The 27,158-nt window shown below is 41.2% G+C and overlaps 2 long non-coding RNA genes across 2 annotated transcripts in view; one reads left to right on the top strand and one right to left on the bottom strand.

The window, feature by feature from the left end:
* The window catches only part of LOC122461253, a 40,680-nt gene extending 25,839 nt beyond the window's left edge, over nucleotides 1-14,841 (bottom strand). Inside the window, exon 1 of the long non-coding RNA XR_006283120.1 lies at nucleotides 14,246-14,841. This is a non-coding gene — a long non-coding RNA (uncharacterized LOC122461253). The remainder of the gene's footprint in view (nucleotides 1-14,245) is intronic.
* A 1,264-nt stretch (nucleotides 14,842-16,105) lies between these two features.
* On the top strand, nucleotides 16,106-20,798 carry LOC122461252. The gene is made up of 3 exons (XR_006283119.1): nucleotides 16,106-16,201; nucleotides 17,269-17,420; nucleotides 20,362-20,798. It is a non-coding gene; the product is annotated as an uncharacterized LOC122461252 (long non-coding RNA).
* The last annotated feature ends 6,360 nt before the right edge of the window (nucleotides 20,799-27,158 follow it).

The following is a 27,158-nucleotide window of genomic DNA, read 5'->3' as shown; positions in this document are numbered from 1 at the left end:
TTCTGCTGAGTTCCAAACCTGTATTCCATGGGGTTCTCCCATCATCAGCACCAAGCTAATGTCCAATTAACTGGATTAGTTTAATTATTTCTATCATTTTGAGAGCAATAAATGTGAGTTCACTATCTCCTCTCGTGGCCTCTAGAGGCCTTCTGGAGTCTTTAAAGAGGATATCAGGCCCATTTTTCATTGAGGTCTCTTAAGCAGTGTGGAAGTCCTCATGAGGCCCTGTAAACTGATCAGCCTGCTGCGATTTTGGAATGGCATGGTGAAATTGCACCAGTCCCACAATCTCATACTACTCCAACACTGCAAACGATCCACAATTGTTTTCTTTCATGGACAACCTAATCACTAGTTCACTTAAGATATTTTAATAAAGACTGCATATTGAAGCAAGTTTTGTTTCAATTAGTTATATTAATGCCTACAGCTCTCAATCAAATCTCTCTCCACTATACTGCACTTAATTATGTTTTCTGTTTGTATGTTGTCAAGCCTAAGTCAGAACTTTTCACAAATCTGATATTATGAGGTTATTTTTAAAAGAACAATGACAAAGTAATGAAGCCATGTTGTTCAATAATAGATTATTCAACAACCACAGATTTGTGAACTTCCTTGCATCTAGGCAAACATTGTATTTCTCAAGGGGTATAACTGCACAGATGATTAAGGCAGTCCTCGAGGGGGTGGAGAAGCAGGTAGACATGTTTTGAGTGGCAGCTTGTTAGCCATAATGATTAAAGCATGGTCAACTGCCTCTAGCAAATTCGAAAATATTTTGAAAAAGATATTGCAACAACCTTAGAAATGGCTAATGCCACCAATTAGCAAAACTGGTAATTATTCTTGTTATAGTAAAATAAAGTGTGTAATTTGCTAGCATCACTCGCAGATGAAAATATAGTACTGTGCTGTATATATGACATATGTACTACAGTACCTAAAAGAGTGAACTGATAATACATAAGATTTCAAATGATGCTTGCCAATTTGCTTAATGCCAAGAAAGGTATCATGCAAATATAACTAGAAGCTATTACTCTATTTGTTTTAATTGTGTCAAGCACAAAAGTTTGTAAATGTGATTTTACATTGTATTTACAGTATGTAATGCTTTGAATAAATATGTTAGCTTAAAATTAGACATACCTGGAAATAGATAGGAGTTTGAATGTGACATATGTAGTTATTTCTAGTGTGTCAAAGTTTCCTCAAGTGACAATGAAAATTAGCCTGGCATCTAAGACAGTTGGACATTATTAGAACCAAAACTAATACAAGGGCCAGAGGTATTATAGCAGCTGGCTCAGATATAAGGAAAGAAGGAGTAGACCTCAGGGAGAAAGAGCTAGGGATGGGACATACAGGTCTTGAGGGAAGGAATCCCAGGAGCAGCAAAGTCTGGAGAGGAAGGGGTTTCAAGTAGCATTATTGTACAGTGGGTCAGGAACTTCATTTGCTTATACATGGTGTTAGAGAAGTGGAACTTTTTAGACCATCTTTGCCAAAAGGGGGTTCGGGAGAGGAATGGAAGAGATCCTGAAACACTAACATAATAGCAGCAGCAAGCTCATACTGCAGACCTAGGACAAAGGCCAGTGCATGAAGGAGCAGCAGTTTTCCATGCTGACTGTCATAAATATAAAGGGAAGGGTAACCACCTTTCTGTATACAGAACTATAAAATCCCTCCTGGCCAGAGGCAAAACCCTTTCATCTGTAAAGGGTTAAGAAGCTAGGATAACCTCGCTGGCACCTGACCAAAATGACCAATGAGAAGACAAGTTACTTTTAAAGCTGGGGGGGGGGGTGTAACAAAGGGTCTGTCCGTCTCTGTGATGCTTTTGCCGGGACCAGGTCAGGAATGCTCTTCAGAACTTCTCTTAAGTTAGTAAGTAATCTAGCTAGAAATGCGTTAGATTTCCTTTTGTTAAATGGCTGGTAAAATTGGTTGTGCTGAATGGAAAGTATATTCCTGTTTTTGTGTCTTTTTGTAACTTAAGGTTTTGCCTAGAGGGATTCTCTATGCTTTGAATCTGATTACCCTGTAAGGTATTTATCATCCTGATTTTACAGAGGTGATTCTTTTTATTTTTTCTTTAATTAAAATTCTTCTTTTAAGATCCTGATTGCTTTTTCATTGTTCTTAAGATCCAAGGGTTTGGGTCTGTGTTCACCTATGCAAATTGGTGAGGATTTTTAAATCAAGCCTTCCCCAGGAAAGAGGGTGTATGGCTTGGGGGGAAGACATCTCCAAGTGGGCTCTTTCCCTGTTCTTTAACATGCTTGGTGGTGGCAGCATAGGGTTCAAGGACAAGGCAAAGTTTGTCCCTTGAGGAAGTTTTTAACCTAAGTTGGTAAGAATAAGCTTGGGGGCCTTTCATTCAGCTCCCCACATCTGTACCCTAGAGTTCATAGTGGGAAGGAACCTTGACACTGACAAAGTGGGATCATGATTAGGTTTTAACTGGCTGGTAGGGATATCCATGAGAGAAAGCGTCCTGGGCTATCCAGTTGCCTCCAGTCCTTATGGGCTAGCTACATGTCAGCCCAGATGAGGAATTGTCACAAACCATGAAGCTATTAGAGTTGCATCCTCAACAGGTTGGAACCTCAGAAGAGAAGTAGAAATGACAATATCCAAAAGGAGCTTCTCCCTTGAGGATGCAGCCATGCATTTGTGTTCAACTGGGCGATCAGATGGCCTCACCCAGAATAGTACCGGATAGTAGGATAACTAATGAAACTATTAGTTTTAGGCAGAGGTTTCACGTAGTATTATTTTGGAAATACTTTTCGGTTAGTAAACTAGGCCCCAGGAGAGGTAAACTTGTTTTACTCTATGTTTTCACATGGTAATTGCTGGTGCTGGCATTTCTAAAAAGTAGAGCAGGTCTAAAACAAAAACAAAAAGAAACAGGAAAATGTGTGTCCCTTCTTTTTGTCCAAACATTTTGAAGTTGGATATCTTTTGACCAACTCTAATAGAATGCTTTGAAGAAGAAAGAGGTGCTGCCTCAAACCACTTGGAATCTCAGAAAAGACTATTTGACTGTTTCATGACAATATCCAGAAATCTCTAATGCAGACATTGGTATTTCAAGCTCTGTTTTCTATAGCTCTTCTCTATTAGGGAGAGATTTATTTTCTTTCTTCCAGGCAGAAGAGGATGCACCTTGCCCTGAAAAGGCATTTTAGAGTTCCAAAATAGGCCCTTCCATTTCCTGCATTTTCTTTGAGATTGCTTCAGTCAGTGCTTGATAAAGTAAACTGTACAGTGTCAAAGTGTTGGTGACGAAACCCCAGGAAACCATCATTTCCCAAAAGTTTCATGCTAAACCTCTGGGCTCCAGCTACAGTAGCAAATACAGCACTGAATCACTAACCTCTGGGCCCCTACATTTAAAAATTCCTTTAAAGGTGTGTGGTTTGAGTTGTTTTTGTTTTTTTATTATTAAAGAAAGAGTGGCATAAGCTCGATTCAGGGTACTTAGCGATTTGTCAAGCATATGAAGATAAAGATAAATGCATTTCCAGGAAGTTAAACTGAAAGACTGGCAGAAAGATCTCAGAATGACAAAATGGTTTGTAGTATGCCCAAGTTCGTCCTTCCTTCCCTGTTAAAAGCACTTTAGGCATAATTCAGAGTCTGGTTCAGCACAAAATGAAGCCAGAATTGCACTGCTTTAACACCCTGCATGAGGCTTCCATAATGCAGATCCTGAAGGTGTTCTTTGCCCTTAGAATTCTCAGTATGCATGTGCAAACACTGCTGGAAGTGGGTAAAGGAAAAGGGGGACTCTCCTTAATGCTGCAGACTGATCTATGCAGTGGATCAGAAAGTCAAAGTAGAGGACAGAAGGAAGCAATGGTCTATTCCAGCTGGACAGAAAAATGTTATGTTTGTTCAAAAGCATAAGTAACTCAAGCTCAGAATAAAGGTTGGTGGTCAGGTCCTTCTGGAAAAACTGCTGGAGCTGAGCTCCTGCACTCTTTCAGCTCTGTGCATAACTCATATGAACATTAATGAGAGTTAAATGCATGCATGAAGAGAAGAATAGATCCCTTAGTGATTTGTCAAGATAAAATTCAAAATAACGTTGAATGCTCAGAGGTAAATATTAGGTTTAGGAATTAAAAACAACAGACACAGTGGAACAATTGCCTATAATGACATCCAGGAAAAAGCTATTCACTGTAGCAGGGTTTCATTAGAGTCATGGCCTGCAGCCATACCACCTTGTCCTGTGATCTTAAAAGCTAAGCAGGGGTGGCTGGTTAGTATTTAGATGAGAGACCTCCAGTGAGCATCCTCATAGCATTAGCTTTTACTTGCATCATTTATAAGTGAAGAGAAGTTGTTTGTTGTTGTCGGCAGAGTTCCTCAGCAAGAAAAATCCGTCTAGTTACTCAGCTGCATCTTCCTCCTGCAGTATCAAGACAGCTGTAACTCAAAACGGGTGCCAAGTACCTCACAGGCTGTGATTTACTCCCTAGTGTAATGTCTCTTTGGCTGTATGTGGGTCATGCTTGCTTAATGTCACAATTTTGCCTTTTAGGTCACTGCAACAATCAGGATCATATGACCCAGCAGGTTATACATATTTGAGAGTGGGAGAGGGAATCAGAACACACTCCACAGTGTCTTATATCAAAACACTCTTCATATCCATTGTAGAATAAGATTGGGAACTTGGGCCATAAGACAAGTCCCTTAATTAATTTTTCTTTTTCCCTTTCACTGAATATGCTAAAGCTTGGGCCTGTGTACTCGTTACCACGGGAATTCTTCTTGAACATTTGTGTATGTTACTTTAATGAAGTGAAAATACTGGAGCTTTTCAGCTCAGTGAAGCCTTTATTATCCAGTTTTAAACAAAATGCTGGATGGGCTCCCATGACCTTACAAACAGTATATGAAATCACAGTTCTTCATGGAGATCCTGAGAAACTGCTTGTGTGAAATGACCTTTGAGGAATTTCTACAGACAAAGTGGTTGGGAGGCTTTGGATCAATCCCTTGAATGGCAAGACAAATTTGCAGGAAAAGAAAGCATCTCATTGGGTAGGTCTTGATAACTAATTACTCGAACTACTGTATGTAAACAGAACACCCTTGAGTCTGCACATTTTTCTTTCAGTTTTGTTGTTGCGTCTACATAACTGCAACCATTCATATTTTTTCAGTTATGAAGTCATAATTTCCAGGTCTTTCCATATACTTGTAGCCACAGGTCCAGTGTGCTTCAGCAGCAGCCCTGGGAACTACAAGTTGTGGACTATAAACTGCGGCATGTTGAGAGAACTTCCTGTACCCTCTGTTCCCCTGCAAAAGCAGGAGGTCTCAGCACTGACTGAGCTAGGAGCACGGAGCAGGCAAGCACAGAGAAGGCTGCTGATCTGTAATCCTGTTCTATGTTCTTTAAAGAATAAAGTTTTGTTCCTGGTGCTTTGTCTGAGCGGGTCTGGTCTGAGGTGACCACAAACTGATAACACAGAGCACACAAAAGGAGCCTCGGGCCCAGTTTCCCCAATAAAGGTTGCCAGGTGTCAGGTTTTTGACCAGAAAGTCCAGTCAAAAAGGGACCCTGGCAGCTCCAGTCAGCACTGCGGACCAGGCCATTGAAGTCTGGTCAGTAGCGCAGAAGGGCTAAGGGAGATTCCCTGCAGTTCGTGGAAGCTGCCAGCATGTCCCTGCAGCCCATAGGTGCAGAGGCAATCAGGGAAGCTCTGCACGCTGCCCTGACTCCAGTGCCGGATACTCAGCTCCCATTGGCTGGGAATTGTGGCAAATGGGAGCTGCGGGGTGGTGCCTGAGGGTGCGGGCAGTGCACACCGTGCAGAGCTGCCTGGTCGTGCCTCTGCCTAGGGGCTGGACATACTGGCCGCTTCCCGAACCAGCCCAGAGCCAGCACAGGCAGGGAGCCTGCCTTAGCCCTGCTGCACTGCTGACCTTGAGCTGCCCGAGGTAAGCGTCACCTGGCTGGAGCCTGCACTCGGAACCTCCTCCTGCACCCCAACCCCCTGCCCCAGGTCAGAACCCCTCCCAGACCCTGCACTCCCACCCCTTACCCTAGCCCTGAGCCCCCTCCCACACTCCAAACTCCTCGGTCCCAGCCCAGAGCCCCATCCTGTACCCCAAACCCCTCAACCCCGCCCCACAGCCCATATCCCCATTCAGAGCCTGCACTCCCTCCCACATCCCAAACCCCTGCCACAGCCCAGAGCCTGTCCCATCCCCTGATTTCTGGCCCCACTCTGGAGCCTGCACCCCCCAGCTAGAGCCCTCACCCCCTCCTGCATTTCAACCTCCTGCCCCAGCCTGGTGAAAGTGAGTGAGGGTGGGGGAGAATGAGCAACTGAGGGCTGGAGTAAATGGGAGCAGAGCCTCGGGGCAGCCGTGTTTTGTTTTGTGCAATTAGAAAGTTGGCAACCCTATTTCCCAAAGTTGTGTAAAAAGTCACAAGGCAGGCTTCTCCTATCTTGAACAACCTCATACCGGGCCAGTGAATGGGTGGGGAAGAAGGGCTACATACTCAGTGCAGCTAGAGAAGTTGAAGGGAGAGCATCTCCATTTGGTTTCCAAATACTGCTATATTCCTAGAATATACAAAACTGAGTGTTAATCTCTACTCTTTAGAAATATGTCTTGTTTATCCACAGAAGACAAAGGAAAAGATCAATATTAAATTAAAAAAAATATGTATTTGCAGTATCGTAAATTAGTCTTCCACAACAGAAAGATGCAAACTGCCAAAGAAGCATATTACCCAGGACAGTTGCCTACTGTCAACTGCTTTTAATGGGCATGCACTCAAAATGGACAGCAATAAGTGAAACACCAGGTTAAATTTTTTTAAGAAGTTCACATCTCCCCACGCTGCTCCCAGACAATGCTGTAAAGTTCTGGAGAGAGGCTGCACAAAGCAACTACAAATAAAGTGCATGTACATAAATAACTTAGTCTGACTTTTTGTTTAATGTCCAAGATGATAGGAACAGATTGTATCATGAACTACTTTCCTTTTGGCTAATTAAATAGCAGTCCCCACTTACCATAAAGCATATTCTTATTAAAACAAGTATCTATAGTCACTCTGCTGGATAAATTACTTCCAAGTAAGTGCCATAAAGCCCATTACATTCCTGCTTTAGAAGTGGATCAGGTCCAAACAGACAATCAAAGGATTTCACTGGGATTATTTTAGATTAGAAAAACTAAGGGAGACATGAGGCACTGACAAGATCGTAAAGGCATAAAGGATAAATTAGCAGTTACATACCAAACAAAGTGCTCTAGCAGTATCATAGCATACCCAAAAGTCAAAATAAATTCCTACTGTATTAACCTTAGCCAAAATGGAAATCTGTTTATGCAGGAATAAAAATGTCATGAGCAAATGTTATCTTCTGTAGAAATCAAAATAGCTATTTCAAAGGTACATATAAAAAAAATCCCCCTTCAAAACCCAAGAACTGGCTGAGTAGGAGTTCATTCCTTCTATAGGTTCCTTTTTACATTTAATAGAAAAAGCCATGTTATGATTACCATATTAATGAACCATTATTGCATAACTGTATTTTTATTGCAGATATATTACCTGCTAAATGATGCTGTTTTTTCCAGAAAAAGTTCACAGTATAGATTCTATGGGAATGTTTCCTGCTGCCAGTTCCTAAATCTTTCAGAAGCTGTCAGCAATCTCAGAAATCAAATTTGAAATACCCTAGCAAGCCTAAGCACATGCATAGGCCTTCTATTTTTTTAGAACTGCAACACAAACCATTAAAGAAACATCTTAAACATATAGGATTATTGAATGCAAGATCATCCTCTCTCACTTGTCAATCTAAAGGATACTGTCAGCTAAGTGATATTTAAAGCTACAATTTCTATAAATATAACTTGACATTTAAAAGCTAACTGATTTTTATGGCTAATTTCTGCCCAAACTAATTATCCTTAGAGTCCCATTAATAACCCCTTAATGCTAACATCAAACCAAATCAAACAAACATGTCTACACTGAGTACCAAACTCAGAAGAACACCCTGTCTTTCTTATTCCCCTCCACTCAGCCCACCATGTATAAGGTCTTACCTGCAGTTCACCAAAGGCATGGAAAGTCTGCCTAAAAGTTCCATAGAACTAAGAAACTAGTTCTTTCTTCTAAAGATGCCATGGTGACTTTTTAGTATGTCTTCATGCATTGCTTCTCTGTAAACTCCTGCCCCCTCCCCCATGGAAGCCTTTTTTGGATGAAGATAAATGGAAACTAGCCAAATAAGTGCCTAGCATCAATGTAGCACATTCCTACAATGGGGACTGTACCAATGTCACCATGTCCTCACATTTTATACTAGAACATATGTGCAAATATTCCTTACAAAAGCTTACTAAGGAAACTGATTACCAATGCTTCCATCAAATCTGATTACCAGTGCTATCCTATTACTCCCTTCTTATTACAGGAGCCATTTGCAAAGTGGTAGTTACCGGCACACACTGTTAATGGTTAATGGGATTTTTATGGGTAATTCGCCCATTCACTTTTTGTTATGAAGATTTGTACACAATTCCAGTGCTCAATTTCAAGATTACATTCCATAATGTCAATTTGTGGGGGTTTTTTGTTTGTTTTTTTGCTAGAAGATATTTTAGGAGTATAATGTGCCCACTTAATGTATGGTATTATACAGTTTTACATGCTGATGAATACAAAAAATAGCCAGAAAGCTGCCCTAATGGGATGAGTGAGAATCTTACTACTGCAGGGGAATCTCAAAGTAGTTTAGCCACCTCTAAATCACCTACTCCCAGGCCCACCATAATGGATAGTATATCAGAGGCAGTGACTTATGCTCTAGCAATCTTTGGTTTGCAGAATAGCCTCCGGGGACTGTTCCACTAGCTGGTCTTAGAAGCAGCCTTTGGTGATCCAAATCAGCTGGGCCAGCCCTGAGAGAAAAAGGTGACCAAGAATAACCTTTCCTTCCCTACTCTTTGTGTTCTGTGCAGAGAGAAGCTAGGCCAGATACAACAGTCTCATCAGTATTCTGTACATAATTTGTGTGAGCTATTGACTATCCAGAAATAGGACTTTACAAACTTGTAATTTATGGGTGTATTGCAGGGATGGGCAAACTTTGGCCTGAGGGCCACACCGGGGTTCCAAAACTGTATGGAGGGCCAGGTAGGGAAAGCTGTGCCTGCTCAAACAGCCTGGCCCCCCGCTCCCTATCTGCCCCCTCCCACTGCCCGCATCTGACTGCCTCCCTCAGAACACCCAACTCATCCTACTCCTTGTCCCCTGACCTCCCTCTCCCAGGACCTCCTGCCCCTAACCACCCCCCGGGACCCCACCCCCTATCCAACCCCTCTTGCTCCCTGTCCCCTGACTGCCCCGACCCCTATCCACACTCCCACCCCCTGACAGGCCCCCCCAGGACTCCCATGCCTATCCAACCACCCCGTGCTCCCTGTCCCCTGACTGCCCCCCAGAACCCCCTGCCCCTTATCAAACCCCCCCGCTCCCTTACCATGCCGCTCAGAGTGCCAAGACTGGCTTTAGGATGTAAGGGCACTGGGAGGCATTCATGGACAGAGGACAGTTCTCTCAGGATGGACTTCATCTGAGTAGGGAAGGAAATAGACTTCTAGGATAGAGACTGGCACAACTGATTAAGAGAGCTTTAAACTAGGAATTTGGGGGAGATGGAGGTTACCTGGACATCTCCCAACCAAGCCGGATTTTAGCATTGAGAGGGAAGAAAACAAAGTAAGAAAGGATACAGTCGTGGGTAGGAGAATGGACATAAGGAGGAAGGGCAGTGTGGATAACAGTCTAATAGGTCATACTGGCGGTAGAATGTCAGTGCCTAATCAGGTAAAGAATGTGAGCGAGGCCAAACAGCAAAAATTAAGATGTTTGTACACTAATGTGAGGAGCCTAGGTAACAAAATGGAGGAACTAGAGCTACTGGTGCAGGAAGTGAAACCAGATATTATAGATATTATACAAAAAAAACTTCAAAAACAGACTCCAACGAGAGATTGCTGAATTGGAATTAATTTGCAAACTGGATACAATTAATTTAAGCTTGAATAGAGACTGGGAATGGATGAGTCATTATACAAAGTAAAACTATTTCCCCATGTTATTTCTCCCCCCCCACCCTACCCCCCACTGTTCCTCAGATGTTCTTGTTAACTGCTGGAAATAGCCAATCTGCTTGTCACCATGAAAGGTTTTCCTCCTTTCCCCGCCCCGTGCTGCTGGTGATGGCGCATCTTAAGTGATCACTCTCCTTACAGTGTGTATGATAAACCCCATTGTTTCATGTTCTGTGTGTGTGTATATAAATATCCCCACTGTATTTTCCACCGAATGCATCCGATGAAGTGAGCTGTAGCTCACGAAAGCTTATGCTCAAATAAATTTGTTAGTCTCTAAGGTGCCACAAGTACTCCTTTTCTTTTTGCGAATACAGACTAACACGGCTGCTACTCTGAAACCAGATATTATAGGGATAACAGAAACTTGGTGGAATACTAGTCATGATTGGACTACAGCTATTAAAGCGTATGTGCTTTTTAGGAAAGAAACAAAGGTAAAGGTGGTGGAGTAGCACTGTATATCAATTATGAGGTAGACTAAAGAAATAAGAAGTGATGGAATGGATAAGACGGAATCCATCTGGGGAAAAAAAAATCACACTGAGGAAGAAAACTACTAGAGCTTCCCCTGTGATAGTACTTGGGGTGTGCTATAGACCGCTGGGATCTAATTTGGATATGGATAGAACCATCTTAAATGTTTTTAAATGAAGTAAATACTAACAGAAACTGCATGATCATGGGAGACTTTAGCTTCCCAGATACAGACTGGAGGACAAGTGCTAGTAATAATAGGGCTCAGATTTTCCTGGATGCAATAGCTGATGGATTCCTTCATCAAGTAGTTGCTGAACCAACTAGAGGGGATGCCATTTTAGATTTGGTTTTGGTGAGTAGTGAGGACCTTATAGAAGAAATAGTTATAGGGGACAACCTTAGTTCAAGTGATCATGAGCTAATTCAGTTCAAACTGAATGGAAGGATAAACAAAAAAAATCTGCAACTAGGGTTTTTGATTTTAAAAGGGCTAACTTTAAAAAATTTAAGGAAATTAGTTAGGGAAGTGGATTGGACTGAAGAACTTATGGATCCAAAGGCAGAGGCGGCCTGGGATTACTTTAAGTCAAAGCTGCAGAAGCTATCAGAAGGCTGCATCCTCATAGGTAGGAGTTGTAGACCAAGCTGGATGAGCAAACATCTCAGAGAGGTGATAAGAAAAAGCAGAAAGAATACAGGGAGTGGAAGATGGGAGGGATCAGCAAGGAAAGCTACCTTATTGAGGTCAGATCACGTAAGGATAAAGTGAGAAAGGCTAAAAGTCAAGTAGAGTTGGACCTTTCAAAAGGAATTAAAACCAATAGTAAAAGGTTCTATGGCCATATAAATAAGAAGAACACAAAAGAAAGAAGTGGGACCGCTAAACACTGAGGATGGAGTGGAAGTTAAGGATAATTTAGGCATGGCCCAATATCTAAACAAATACTTTGCCTCAGTCTTTAATAAGGCTAATGAGGATTTTAGGGATAATAGTAGCATGACAAATGGGAATGAGGATTGGAGGTAGATATCTGAGGTAGAAGTGAAACTCGAACAGATTAATGGGACTAAATCGGGGGGGCCCAGATAATCTTCATCCAAAAATATTAAAGGAACTGGCACATGAAATTGCAAGCCTATTAGCAAGCATTTTTAATGAATCTGTAAACTCAGGGGTTGTACCATATGACTGGAGAATTGCTAACATAGTTCCTATTTTTAAGAAAGGGAAAAAAAGTGTTTATTTGAAGAACTTAAATTAAGACTCAAAGAAACTATAGGCCTGTTAGTTTGACATCTGAGTTTGACACCATTCTAAGGTCTTGGAAAAAATTTTGAAGGAGAAAGTAGTTAAGGACATTGAGGTCAATGGTAAATGGGACAAAATACAATATGGTTTTACAAAAGGAAGAGCATGCCAAACCAACCTGATCTCCTTCTTTGAGAAAGTAATAGATTTTTAAACAAAGGAAACGCAGTGGATCTAATTTACCTAGATTTCAGTAAAGCATTTGATACAGTGCCACATGGGGAATTATTAGTTAAATTGAAAGGTGGATAAGGAATTGGTTAAAAAGGAGACTACAGCGGGTCATACTGAAAGGTGAACTGTCAGACTGGAGGGAGGTTACCAGTGAATTCCTCAGGGATCGATTTTGGGACCAATTTTTATTACTGACCTCGGCACAAAAAGTGGGAGTGTGCTAATAAAGTCTGTGGATGATACAAAGCTGGGAGGTATTGCCAATTTAGAGAAGGACCGGGATATCATACAGCAGGATCTGGATGACCTTGTAAACTGGAGTAATAGTAATAGGATGAAATTTAATAGTGAGAAGTGTAAGGTCATGCATTTAGGGATTAACAACAAGAATGTTAGTTATAAGCTGGGGACGCATCAATTAGAAGTAATGGAGGAGGAGAAGGACCTTGGAGTATTGGTTCACCACAGGATCATTATGAGCCGCCAATGTGATATGGCCGTGAAAAAAGCTAATGCAGTCTTGTGATGCATCAGGTGAGGTATTTCCAGTAGGGAAAAGGAGGTGTTGGTACTGTTATACAAGGCACTGGTGAGACCTCATCTGAATGAACTGAATGAACTGTGTGCAGTTCTGGTCTCCCATGTTTAAGAAGGATGAATTCAAACTGGAACAGGTACAGAGAAGGGCTATTAGGATGATCCAAGGAATGGAAAACCTGTCTTATGAAAGGAGACTCAAAGAGCTTGGCTTGTTTGGCCTAACCAAAAGAAGCTTGAGATATGATTGCTCTCTATAAATATATCAGAGGGATAAATACTGGAGAGGGAGAGGAATTATTTAGCTCAGGACCAATGTGGACACAAGAACAAATGGATATAAACTGGCCATCAGGAAGTTTAGACTTGAAATTAGATGAAGGTTTCTAACCATCAGAGGAGTGAAGTTCTGGAATAGCCTTCCAAGGGAAGCAGTGGGGGCAAAAGATCTATCTGGCTTCAAGATTAAACTCGATAAGTATATGGGGAGATGGTATGATGGGATAAAGATTAATTAATTGCCAAAATCATGTTAACTATTCATGGTAAATAGGCCCAATGGCCTGTGATGGGATGTTAGATGGGTTGGGATGGGATCTGAGTTACTACAGAGAATTCTTTCCTGGGTATCTGGCTGTTGAATCTTGCCCACATGCTCAGGGTTCAGCTGATTGCCATATTTGGGGTCAGGAAGGAATTTTCCTCCAGGGCAGATTGAAAGAGGCCCTGGAGGTTTTTCGCCTTCCTCTGTAGCATGGGTCACTTGCTGGAGGATTCTCTGCACCTTGAAGTCTTTAAACCAGGATTTGAGGAGTTCAATAGCTCAGACATAGGTGAGAGGTTTATTGCAGGAGTGGGTGGGTGAGATTCTGTGGCCTCATTGTGCAGGAGGTCAGACTAGATGATCATAATGGTCCCTTCTGACCTTAATATCTATGAGTCTATGACCGGCAGCCTCTCACAGCTGCGCTGCCCGGCAGGAGCTCGCAGCCCCACTGCCCAGAGCGCTGGCGGCACGGTGAGCTGAGGCTGCAGGAGAGGGAGGACAGTAGGGGAGGGGACGTGGGCTAGCCTCCCCAGCTGGGAGCTCAAGGGCCGGGCAGGATGGTTCTATGGGCCGGATGTGGCCCGCAGGCCATAGTTTGCCCACCTCTGGTATATTGTCACCAATAAAAAGTGCAGCTGTTCCTTTTGGGGTGGTGCAGGGGTAAGGCAACAGCAGATTTTTTAGTCTTATTGCCTGTGGGTTGCAGTTTCAAAAGCTACATACTCATAATTGCTTCTTGCTTTCATGTTTTATTTAAGAAAAGTAATCAGAAAATTTCGTGAGTCTTAATTAAGCTCTTCAAATAAACAAAGCTTAAGTGGAGTTGGCACAAAAAGTAGGATTATAAAAATAAGACCCATGGCCAGGAGGGTTGATTCAAAAGTGGAGCCTAGAGAAGAAAGAGGAAAGAGAAGGGGGAGGAAAAATGGAGAAGGTGATTTGAGAGAAAGGAAACAAAAGGATAGATCAGAAGATTTAGAATAATACAATATACTGTAACTGCAATGGGGGACACTCACCTCTTGTGAGCACCTACTGTTGGCTGGCTGCAAACCTGAATTCTTTTTCTCTTCTCCCAGTGCCACTGTTGCCCTTGCTGGGCAAGTCTTCAGTGGCTCAGTCCTCCGGCTAAGTCACACAGTCTAAAATGGTGAACCCCTTCCAGCATACACAAGTCCAAAATAAACACAAGCAAAAGTCTCTCAAATTCCCTGGCTCAAGCTGGATTTAGCCCCTCCTTCCTGAGGGTGCCTTCTTTCTTCAGCCCCTCTTGGTCCTCTTTAAATCTAGCCCCCTTATCTTTGGCTTCTAGCAAAGAGTCCTGTCTACTCTTCAGGACTTAGGCCACTTCTTCACTGATGGTGAGATGACCTGGAGCCACTGACTATTCCAGATGCCAACCCAGAGACCCTATAAACAGCAGTCTCGTAGTCCTTCCCTTAGAGTTGCTGCTACCCACTCTGTCGCATCACCTTCATCCATTACCCTAGGGTTTAAGTACTTGGGTTCTCTCTGTCAGTCCCCTGCTTGAGCAGGGTGTCTCCTGAGCCTCCTCACCTGGAGAGTTTCACAATCCTCTAACCCTTCTTCATTCTTCTGGTTCTACCCAGGAACTAATCTGCTTAGTCCCTGCAGCTCCTTTTAACTGAGCCTGTCGCACTCTAATTGGCTACTTCCCTGCAGCCTTTCTAGGCAGGCCTGGAGGATCTACCTTCACTGCTCCTTTCCTGGGGCAGGGTGTGGTAGGACCACAGGCCTCCAGCAGGGGCTCTCAAAGAGCCTAGCACACCCTATCACAGTAACTAAAGGGGAAAAACAATTCTGAGGTCCTCATTTCACTTGATGTGATAGGCCCAGAAGCCTAAGAATAATTTATATTTTCTATTATTCACTACTACCTATTTATCTTTCTTTAGGAGAGGTTCTAGTATCTTAAAGGAAAATGTAGGAACAACCTTTTGATTACAAACTTGAATTCTCCAACCCAACCTCATCAAAAAAAAAAAAATTGATCCTGGTAACATTTCACAGATCTGATCTCATGCAGATTTGAACTTTACTAGGCTGTCTGGAGTAAACTGGATAATACTTAGTAATGCCTCAGTTCAGGGGACTGGACTAGATGACCGACCAAGGTCCCTTCCAGTCCTACATTTCTATGATTCCCAGATGTTGCCCAAACGTCATCACTCACACACAGTTCAAAACCAGGGGAGAGCAAGAGAGCTCCTGATAGCCCTCAACAAAACTTGAGACCGTTGTATGGGCTCACATAGATCTACCCGTAAATATTATTTAAAACACTGTGGACATTTCCAAATGCACCTACTTTTCTAATATTTAGGTTTTTAAATCTGTAATGGTCCTTTAATGGCTTGTTCCTTGAACTGCTGATATTTTAAAAATTTATTCAAGTTTAATGTTTGTTTTTATTTCTGGTATGTGTACTCACATATAAAAAACATTAAAACTGGAATATTCATACATAGACGATACCAGCCTGGCCTATATCATGTATGTGCGCACACACACACACACACACACACACACACACACACACACACCCCTCTACTTTTCCGTACTGCAGTTTCCCATCTGTAATATGGAGATAATGCTACTTACCTCCTTGGTAAAGAGCTTTAAGATCTATTCATGAAAAGTACTATATTAGAGCTAGCTATTAACATATATACATATACACATACAAACACATATATATTGCAGCAAGTTTATGTTTCTACGAGAAACAAAATGGTAAAACCACTGAACTGTTTATCAAACTTGATTTGTTTTGTAGATCTAATTGAGATTTAAGCTAAACTTGAAGACTGCATGATACATATATCTCATACCTTTTCAGTGGACAAAAGTAAATGAGAATCTTCTAAGAAAATCTGGAAAAAAAAAAGCATTCCCGAAAACGGGTTACCCACATTTCAATGACAGCTATAAACAAGCCAAGCTGAAGAAAAATTGTTGAGTATTTTCATAGACAAGTTTCTCATATTAGCTTATCCACACTGTTCATTATACATGCTGATAACTAGAACTGATTGGGCGCGGGGGGAGGGGCGGAAGTAGTTTCATGAAAAATTTGAAAAAGTAAAAATTGTTTTCATTGGAAGGCTTCAAAATGGACCCATTTTTTGTTTTCTCAAAAATAACCCTCTTTTCATTATTTTTTAAAATTAAAAATATATTGAAATACTTACCAAAACTATTACCAAATAGTTACAAAATATTACTGAAAGGGTTGCAGTGGATTTCATAGGAGCAGGGTTCCATTTTTCACTAGGCCTTTTAAAGAAGACTGACTTTATATGGTATGTGTGTTCTAGTTTATTAGCAAAAAGAAAAGGAGTACTTCTGGCACCTTAGAGACTAACAAATTTATTTGAGCATAAGCTTTCGTGAGCTACAGCTCACTTCATCGGATGCCGAAAGCTTATGCTCAAATAAATTTGTTAGTCGCTAAGGTGCCACAAGTACTCCTTTTCTTTTTGCGAATACAGACTAACACAGCTGCTACTCTGAAACCTAGTTTATTAGGTTTGTTGCTGCTGAAAATTTTTCTAAGCTGAATTGACAGGTTCATGCTTCATGGCATAATGACTATGTTTAATCATGTTTGTGAGGAGAGCAGGTTTTGCTTTTAGAGTGTGTTTAATGTTTACACACACACACACACACACACACACACACACACACTTTTTTCATGGGCGGGGTATGTGGGGAGAGGGGATGAATGCTTATGTTTATGACGTTTAAGGGTCTCTCTACTTTGGAAGCTGAAGCACTTTGTTTATCCAGAGTTGAGTTACAATCCAGAGGGTGCCAATGCAAACTTCTCCGGACTACCATGCCAAAAATGTCAACCCTGTCTTGGAGGGATAGCTCTCCCTCACAGCGATTAGCCTTCAGAGACAGCTCAATTTAAAGGTGAACTGTGGTTAAAGACCAAGCACTAAACAATTTTGTCTCAAACACAGCAGTTTTTAAATATGCTTTTTATCTGATTTTCTTCATATTTTTATCTCAGCAGGAATCTGCTTTCACCAGCTAAGTTGACTAACTGTGTCCTCTAGCCCGCCTCTATATCAAACACATAGTGTGTCCTTCAAACTGGGAACAGAGCTTTCATCCTCCTGGAGCATTAGGATCAGCTGCTCCAGTGGGCATGGTCAGCAGCACAAGGTCAATGCACTTGATTTCTTCTCTGGAGACTGAGACAGCACAACTCTTGAGTTTCTCCTTGCAATGAGCTGGAATTCCCAACTTGCAATGAAACTGACTTGTTCCAGCTGGCTGCGCGTTGTGTTAGAGGCCAACTTTCTCATGCAGTTTTAAGGAACACTTGCCAAGCGTGTCATCTCAAATTGTTGATTTTTTTTTCATAAAGCCAATATATTTTTGCTAAATGCTCAGAGATTAAGGAGGGAAAAGCAGGGGAGGCTTCATTCTGCTGAGACCTATGTGTGATTTGATTTGATTTTTTTTTGGCTGCTCAACTCTTATCCAGCATTGAAACCCGCCCCCTGCACGGCCCAAATCACAGCCATCTGCTGATTTTGCTGTGAACTTGTCTCTCAATAGCTGGCTCTCCCCATGCCAACAAATATAAGAGGGAACAAGCAAATCTTCAGTCCATAGCAGTAAAAGATGAGCTCCTATCTTAAGTGTATGAACAAGTGCCAGTCTCTCCTTTGAAGCACTCCCTCCTGCTGAGAAGGGCACCTGTCTGACATGTTGCTGTTCTAGCCCTCTGGCAGGAGTGACATACATGCAGTATGGCCTATTATGTCCACACTACCTTTAGGGCACAAGTGACCATTTCCCTAAAGTATGTGATAGACGCCTTAGCTTTAGTGGAACAAATCGCATTCTCTTCCCAGCGATTACTATGAGAGTTTCTAACACCATGCCAGTTTGGCTGAAAGGGAATGAGCTGGATGGAGCCTCTGCTCCCAGGATGATAACAAGTGGCACTATTGTTAGACTTCCCAGCAGGCTTCTTATGCGTAATTTAATCAGAAGTTTGGTATACACTGCCTACATAATGGAGCTGCAGTGTCTTATCAGGGCTTCTGGGTGTTGCCACAATAAAAATAATACATCTTTCCACTTCTGTAGCACCTTTCGTCTCACGACCTGAACACAATTCACAAATACTGGGCTGAATGCAGAAATGATTTTTAAAGGGGAGTAAATTATAAAGAGGAGTTACACTAACAACCTAGACCTCCTGAGACTCTCTTAGACCCCTTTAGATGGGCCCAATTATCTCTGAGAAGGAGAATCGATGCTGCCACCATTTACATGGCAAGGGCAATCATAAAGGAGTCACTAAGTAATTCAGCAATATGAAATTATTCATGATTCTTAATCTGTGCAGTAATTCACATGAGGTACAAATATGGCTCCCTCCCCAACCACACACATAGAACTCTACCTTCAGGTAAGAACCATATCTACAGATAACAATAAAACTAGTCACAGGTAAAACTCCAAAATATAGAAGTTTGGTTCAATTCAGATGTGTTTCCGGTCCTTTTCAATCTGGACAAAGGCCTGTGTATCTCACAGGATCAGACTTTCCTAGGAAATTTCCAGTGCAACATAGCTTCAGCTGGATTGAAGGAGTATAAGCCTGATCCTGCATTCTGTTACATCACTTTCATACATCACTTGAAATGGGATAAAAAATCAGGCCCTACTTTCAAGCAGAATTTCTTCACTTCAGTTTAGTTCCAGCAAAACCAGGGGTGAAAGTAACCAGGGGTCCCTACCGGCAAGGCTGCCGATGGGGGCGCAAAAGGGGCAGCACTTTAAAGTCAGCAGTACGGGCCGGTACTGGTGGCTATTTTTTACTGGTACACTGTAAGTCAAGGCGGGGCAGCCGAGAGTCAATGGCTCAGCCCTCAGGCAGGGCTGAGCAAAGGCAGGTAAACAACCAGGCCAGGCTCTCAGCTCAGAGGGGCCTGGGAGAGGGGAGACTGCCACCCACAAGTTGGGTAGCAGGGGGGGACGCAGGCCCATCCACTCCACTGTATCCCAGCCCGGGGCCCTAGCAGTGGCAGAAGGCCTGCTGCTGAGTCAGTGGGGATCCTGGCTGCAACACATGGGCATGGGCTCTGGCAGTGCTACAGCCAGACTAGGGTTGACTGCCCCCAGGCTACTTCCTAACTCCCAACCTAGAGGTACCTGGGTCCAGACGGTGTCCTCCGGGGGGGTCAAGCAACATGGGTTCCTCAGGGTAACTGGCATGGGGTAGGCTTGGCAGCTTCTCTGGGTAACTGGTGAGGGGCAGGCTTGACAGTTCCTCCGGGCTCTGGTCAGAGTCAAGTGTTGATCGGGAGGGCCAGTCTTTGGGTCTGCTGCTGGTTGCCGGAGTCTCCCAACCGGGAGCTAGGCCGCAGATGTCCGGCATCTCCAGCAGCTGCTCCTCCAATGAGCTCTGGGGTTGGGCTTTTATACTTCCTGTCCTGTGCCTTGACCTCTGGAGGCTCGCTGGTTCCACCTACTTTGGTGTCCGGAGGGACTCATCCCTCTCTGGGGTGGCGGGGGACCACATCACCTCGCTACAGGTACCCACTATATAATTTATCATGTCTCTTGGATTCCCATATGAACAGGATTCCTACGTAATAATAGTAGGTATGAGAATATGGCTATTGTTTTTTAAAAAAAAAACTATATCAGGATTCCAAGCAGGACACAGACTTCAAGTTTTAGGCAGAAGTTCTATAGTGAGAGAGAGAGAATAGTTTTAGGGATAATGTAGTGTTCCTAATAAAACTCCTAGTGCAGTCTTAAAAAAAAAAAAAAGACAACATTATTTTTTTTATTCTTGTTACATTACAGCGAGAATTTTCTTCCATTGGATGACTAGGTAAAAAGGCTTCAGCTAGTATAGGGTTGAAGCCTGCTTTCTTGCTTCAATGCCTCATGCCCCTTCCCAAAAAATGTACACAAAGAGAATATTTAGGGGATGTGCACAAACTGCTAGTGCTACACTCTCAAACATTTTGGAGGTAGTGCAAACCCATCTCTATTGTATAAAAATTACTTACATTATGTTTTCTCCAGATTTTGCTATGAGGTTTGGTTCCTGACATTTTTCACTTTTTAGTTTCAGAGTGACACAAAAAGACCTAAACCATCTCTTTGAGGAGTCTCCCAGTTGGTGCAAAGTCTACAACCTGCTCTGTACCTCTGTGACAGGGCATGTAATAGAAGAAAGGGGGAAGGCCAGATTGGGAGAGTTCTGGACCACAGTCTACAATGCCTAGGTTTCACCTCAACCAGCTAACATATGTTAGGATGACTCTTGCCCTACCCACATGGCCATTTTAAAACATGTTAGTTAAAATATATTAGCTAACTTCTATCCTAGGATAGACTAAACGAGTGCATGTGTAAAGTATGGTTAGACAGAAGTAAGAGGGTGTAGTTCTAAGTAAGGAGGTCTAATATAGTGAGGAAGTCTAAGTTTTTATAGCATAGGACACACAGAGTGGGGAAAGGGCCGGTCTCTAAGCTACAATAACATAGGCTCCTTTTAGATACACAGAGAGCATCCCTGAATTTGCCCTATGCAAGTAAAGAGCATTCCTAAAAGTGTCAAATTTCAAGTTATAGCAGCATAACTTTTCACATTTCTAGAATTGTTAAATACTTGTAAGGTAAAATTACTTTACTGAGAATATAAGGCCATATAAAGCATGAAATTTAATGTAATAACAGCATAAATGTCTGTGTTACCTATCAAATGACAGTTGTTTTTTTATACATATATAAACATTATTTTTATACAAACTAAAGTGGGGGCAAGAATGGCAATTGTCACTTTAATGGAAGCCAGATCTCACAAATATAATTGCATGTGTACATTTAAGGATGGAGATTTATAGCTAATGCATACTTGGTAGACTTGAGTGACAGAAATTTGAAATACTTCTTTAGTTCTGAAGATCATATGGAGATATTTTTAAGCTCAAAGTATAGAGCAATAAGAAAATGAGCTGACAACTGGCAACTTTTTCTTCCTTTTTACAGACCATTTTAAAACAATTCCTGCTACTTTTGTTGTCTCTTATCTCAACTATTCCCTGTTATCACACCTTATATTTATGACCGTCCTCAGCTAGGCCACTGAAAACTTTTCTGCTGGCAAGAAACCCAGGCATTGTGGTCTGCCTTTCAAGAGTGACAAGTACAGTTGTCAGGCTGGATTAATCTAAAACTACCCTATAGTTCCCTTAACTCCTAGAACAATTGATTTCATCCTACTAGCAGCACCTTCATATACAAGTTCCACAAGTTTTAAGTTACACAAACCATGAAAACCTGAGATAACTGTGGTTGTACATCAGGGTCCATCAAGTGGTAGATCTCAAACTGCTGTGGGCTCCATATATTAGCACTCAGAATAGTTGAATCAGCACACAAGTCCATTTCTTGAAAGGTATTAATCTCTTTAAAGGTGAAGAATTAATAATAGAGAGCGAAAGGGTGAGGGAAATGCAATCTGTTAGAGGACTGGGACAGTGCACATGAAAATTAGAGCTGTAGTTAGCTGTCACAAGAGATTCCAAACTCTGGTGAAAAAAACCCCTCTAATCTTCCTTGTAAAAGCTCCTCAGCCCACTGCATTTGCCACTCTCCTGAAATCAAGAGAAAACCTGCAATGAGGAGCAAACCAAAAATATGCCAATAATAATTTGAGCCACTGTCAACATTTGTGTATATGGAAGTGTGACCATCATGAGGAGTAGGGGCAATATAGAATGGGGGACATGTTTCAATGCATATGAACCAAAAAAAAAAACGGAAAACAAAAATAATAAAACCCCAGAATGTACCAATGAACTGAAGATCATTGCTATGTAATTTCATTCAGACTGATTTTCTTTGACTCTTGACAGTTGGGAGAGAGAGAGAGAGGCAGTAGGTGAACACAGCAATATGGATCCCCTAGTTTCTGTTACACAAAATTTTTTTAAGGAAATATTAAAGTAAAATAGAATTGGGTCCTTATTTTTGAAATGATAGCACTAGTGCAGACAGCAAACTTTGTAAACTTTAAATTAGTCTATAATTTTAAAAATATGGATGCTGCCATGCACACTTACTATCCAGAAGCATAAAGATGAAACAATTACAGTGCTGTATCAGACTGCGGGTCCCTCTTATTTCTAATGATGGCCAGGGCCAAAAGTTTCAGAAACACTAACTGTTAGTTTGCTCCTGCCAGTAGGGTTAGACAGGAGAGAGATTTCATGATTACTCTTCATAGAAGGTGCTCACAGAACACAGCAATGGGTGAATTTAAACAAAAAAAAAAGCCCAATATAAAGACAGGCTGGTGTAAAATCCCATAATGGACAACTATGCAGAGTTATGCAAGGGGTTTAGGGAGGATATTTCCTCCGAATCCCAGGTGTTTTTTTCCCTTGAAGCATGGGGATTGGTATCTCTTATCTATTTTTTATCTTCGCTCATATAGCAACAGATATTCATATTGTTTATTCAGTTTTTTAATCCATGTAGGCTTCTGGATTCAGTGATCCTTTGTGGAAGTGAGATCCATAGGTTTATGATGTGTCTTGTAAGACTATTTCCTTTTATCCATTTTAAATGCGTTGCCTTCTCATTTCATTGGTATCCCCCTTGTTCTTGTAATATGAAACCAGGTTCAAAGGACCACCTGAGAGACCTTCTCTATCCTACCCACTTCTTTATTTACTCCTATCTTGTCACCTGTCATTTGTCCCCTAAACAATCCTACATCTTTTTAATCTCTTTCAATGGGAGAACTCACGTGTGGAAGGGTTTGCAGGATCCGTCCCCAAGTGTTTTTCTTCGGTCTTGGAAATTAACTTGTGAGCAATGACACAATGTAATATAATTAAAGAGCTTTTTATGCTTCAGAGAAAACCATGAAAATACAACGTAACTTTATTTGTATAGCATCTTTCATACAAACTGTGACTCAAAACACTGTACAGAATTATATAAAGCAATGGTTTAAATTACAGAACACAATTACAAATACATTGTATGATGAATACATTTAAAAAGTCAGTCATAAATCCAATTAGAGAAAGAGAGAGAAATATAAAGCATGGCTAAAACATGCATTTTAAGATAGGATTTTAGAAGATGGAGAATCTATGAGGGAAAGAGATACAAGCAGGCTGTTCTATATTGCTGGCATGCAGAGGAGAAGAGTTTTAAACCATAGGTAGAGAGATTGCGTAAAGGAACAGAAAGGAACTGTACGAGTAGGGAGGAAGGAATAGCAGAAAAGAGGCCTGATACTCCATTGCATTGGATCTTGTGTAGCCATTTACACCTGTGCAAAATGAGTGAAAAGCACTACCAAATCAGAATGGTAGTGCTTACAATAGCCCATTTTGCTCAGGTTTAAATGACTACACAAGATGCAAGGCAGTGGAGAAACAGGCCCAAATCTGTGATACAAGCTAAAGTAACTCCATGGAGACTTTTGAAAACAGGTCTAGAAATTTGATCTGAGTCCTGTACTAAACGGGGAGCAAATGGAGGGGCACTGGGGTAGATGTGATGTGGTCATACTGCTTTGTACACAAACAAAGGCAGACAGCTACATTCTGCAGATGCTGAATTGCGAGGAGTTGGGGAGATCATAGAGGAAGAAGTTGCATGAATGATGGTAAGAGGAGATGAAGATGTCAATGAGGATTTAGTAGAAATAGAACTGAGGATATGGAGTACATGGATAATGTTGCAACACATAGATTTACAGACATATGAAATGTGGAAGAAGTTGAGTTAAAGAGTCAAGTAGGGTACCAAGATTACAGGTAGTAGATTAAATTCAGGGCTGATGTGTAAAGTGGCATACTTTAGAGACCCTCACACCAATTCAGATCCCTTCCAATTAGACTTCTTGTGATTTACATATGCCTATTTGCCAAAGTACGAGTGAGTGAGTGCAAAGGAGTTTAAGTTGGTGTAACTTACATAGCAAGGTGCTGGAGGAAAGTTAAAGTTGAGGTTGGTGTCAATTAAAGCACTAATAAGAAACAAATAGAGACTTGGTGTTTCATGCAAATGTCATTAATAAAAAGTGGAAAGGAATACAGAAAATATGACACATGCAAAATGTCCCTAAATAAAATGTTTTACAAAGTTTTTCACAAAGCATCACCAGGCCTTTTGAAGTTGGGATCGGAGCTGGGGTGAGATAAACCAGATTAACTAAGATATTTAAAACCTCTATCCTGCAATGAATTCCATGTAAGTAGACATCTGCAGCACAGTTTCAAAAGAAGAGAGAATTTGCACTCAAAGTGGATCTTTCCAAACGCTCATAGATCCAAAGGAAAATTACTTACAGTACTCCAACAACAAACATCCCTTCTTACCTGTAGAGGTCTCCCTCTCTCTCTATCTTCTCATAGGAAGCATTCATTTTTCATGATCACTCCATCCCCCTTCATTCAAAACAGACAATAATCTGTGCCAAACTCCATTGATCTATGTGTGAGTATTTTATAATGAGAATTTCTCCTGGACGTTAAATGCAGATTCACCACATTATAAAATAAAACAACATAAGGTCAAGTTAATAGATGCAAACTACAAATTACAAACTCTGATGATCTCCAACTGCACTGAGCATTTGTTTACTTATCACAAGACATCATCAGTTAACCCCTTGTAGTGTGTGGCAATGATCTGCAGCTCAATACAGCGATGGATATCTTCAGAATAATTACCATTATAACTACCAGACCTACCCTTGCCACTGACCACCCTCCATCCAATATCAGTTACTGAAAACATTTTCAGGACAACACAGATTGTATTTTAAACTAGAGTAAACCAGGAAGGGGAAAAGAATAATACTCCATCACAGTTTGGTTTCATTTTAAATTGAGTCTGTATTTTTCAGTCTAGATGCCTCCTTAGGTATTCAACTCAAGTTCATTCTTCGGGGGATCTTGTCAATAAAGTCAAATTAGACTCTCTGTGAGCAGTAAGGTTTTTGAGGGTCTTTTTTGAGGGCTTCATTAAAAGCAGACAGTTTCTCTAACCTTTTAGCAGAACCTGTTATCTGATGACGTGAATTAAAGTCTCTCAAATGACTAATAATCATATCAAGGCTGCCATGTCAGCTTGTAGATTTGAATAAGAGGGTCTGAAAACATTTGCATGCCTCGATGTGCCAGTGCTAAGAAGCTAATGTGATAGTGCTGTCATAAAGCACTGGAAAGACATGACTTAATGTAATCTGTCATGTCATATGCTAATCTTCAGCCATTACTTGAGTGCTGTAAGTAAGTAGAAAGCATTTGGGAGAAATCCTTTTCAATTTCTCTGAGTACCACTTCTGCTGCTGGTCAGCTCAAATGGGTTTTGTGCATTTAATGCAGAGCTCAAGTCAAGTTGGTTTAGGTCACACTTAATTAACCAGCACATTGATGGGTTGGGCTGGCACAGCACTATGGAAAATGGGTATTCCTGATACTGCCTAACAAGTAAATATTTCATATGCAAAGAAAAAAGGAGACTGTCTCAGTCCTTGATAAGAACATGTCCTTTCTGAAAAACACTGTGACTCTTTAACAAGACATTATTTTTTGTGCTTCACGTAGCCTACTTCTACATGAGAGCACAGTTTAAACAAAGATGATTATGAATAGTTAAAGACATTTCCTTTTGTAATGGGGAACTTTTAAATAACTTCATATGGACTTGTCACTTAAAGCAACAAAAGCCAGAGGCAGCTATAAACACTGTATTTTTAAATGAGAACAGAACAAACGATCAAAGGGAAAATTTCACTTTACTTATTTGTTTTAGCAAAATGACATCAATATTTCTTAATGTACAGCAGGTAGAAAAGGGAGAAATTCTGACAATGCTAAGTACACTATGTGGGATGGAAAATGAAACATATTAGCAAGAATGACAGAAATTTCAGGACAATTTTATCAAAGTGTGAAGGGATCTGGAGTCAACATTTGAAGGTTATTTTAATATTAGCTACAGCCTATTCAAATAAAAAGCTTGAGAACTCTGTGCCTTTTGTAGCAATAAGGCTGTTTAGCAGGGCTGAGCAGACATTTTGAAACATGGATGAATAGACAGTTTGAAACATAACCCAGCTAAAATTGAGTGCTGTGTACACAAGAATATCAGAGCATTTAGACTGGGCCTGCTACAATTTAACATGAGAAATTTACAGCCACAGAGAGAAAAATAACTTTCTTCACTCTTCTTACTTGATGCTCAAATTTTGAATCAAATTCTTCAGAAATCAGACATTTCAGAGAACCACTGGAAACAACTACATTTTGTTCATTCTTTTGCCAACTCAGGATTGTTCCTTAAATTAGATCATCAAGAGCTTTGTTCAGGCTAAATTTAGATGACTCATTGCAGTGGGCCTTCCATCTTTCCCAATGGGAGAGTGTTGGGTGTGGCCGTGCCGCAGTTCCTCCTCTAGAGCTAAGGTATGTTTTTTTTCACTTTGGTCTGCACTCTCTCTCTCTCCCATGGTATAATAATTTAGCAACTAAATTTTCCCTTCTAATAAAATAGTTGGAGCTTCTGTCAAAGCCATAAAGTCTTCAATTTCCAGAGCAAATAAAAAAGTCCAGAACACAAAATAATCCTTAAGCAGTCCCTGAGCTTAATAGACCTTCAAACCTGTTAATACAGGGATGCTCAGTCCTTCAGCCCCGAGTATTTCTTATCTTGGGACTATGGATTTGAACCCTGTGGACACAGAGTTGTGCAATAGCACTCATAGTGTTCCCTCCCAGACTAAACAGTTTCTTCCTCAAAATCACACCAGGCCACACACCCACCTTTCCTAACATGGGTTTCTAGAGTCATTTGCATTCTAGTACCTTGTTGATACAGGGATCTGAGAGTCTTTGT

The sequence above is a fragment of the Dermochelys coriacea genome, chromosome 8 (assembly GCF_009764565.3).
Source record: "Dermochelys coriacea isolate rDerCor1 chromosome 8, rDerCor1.pri.v4, whole genome shotgun sequence".
NCBI classification, from domain to species: domain Eukaryota; kingdom Metazoa; phylum Chordata; order Testudines; family Dermochelyidae; genus Dermochelys; species Dermochelys coriacea.
This window is presented reverse-complemented; position numbering and strand designations above follow the sequence as displayed.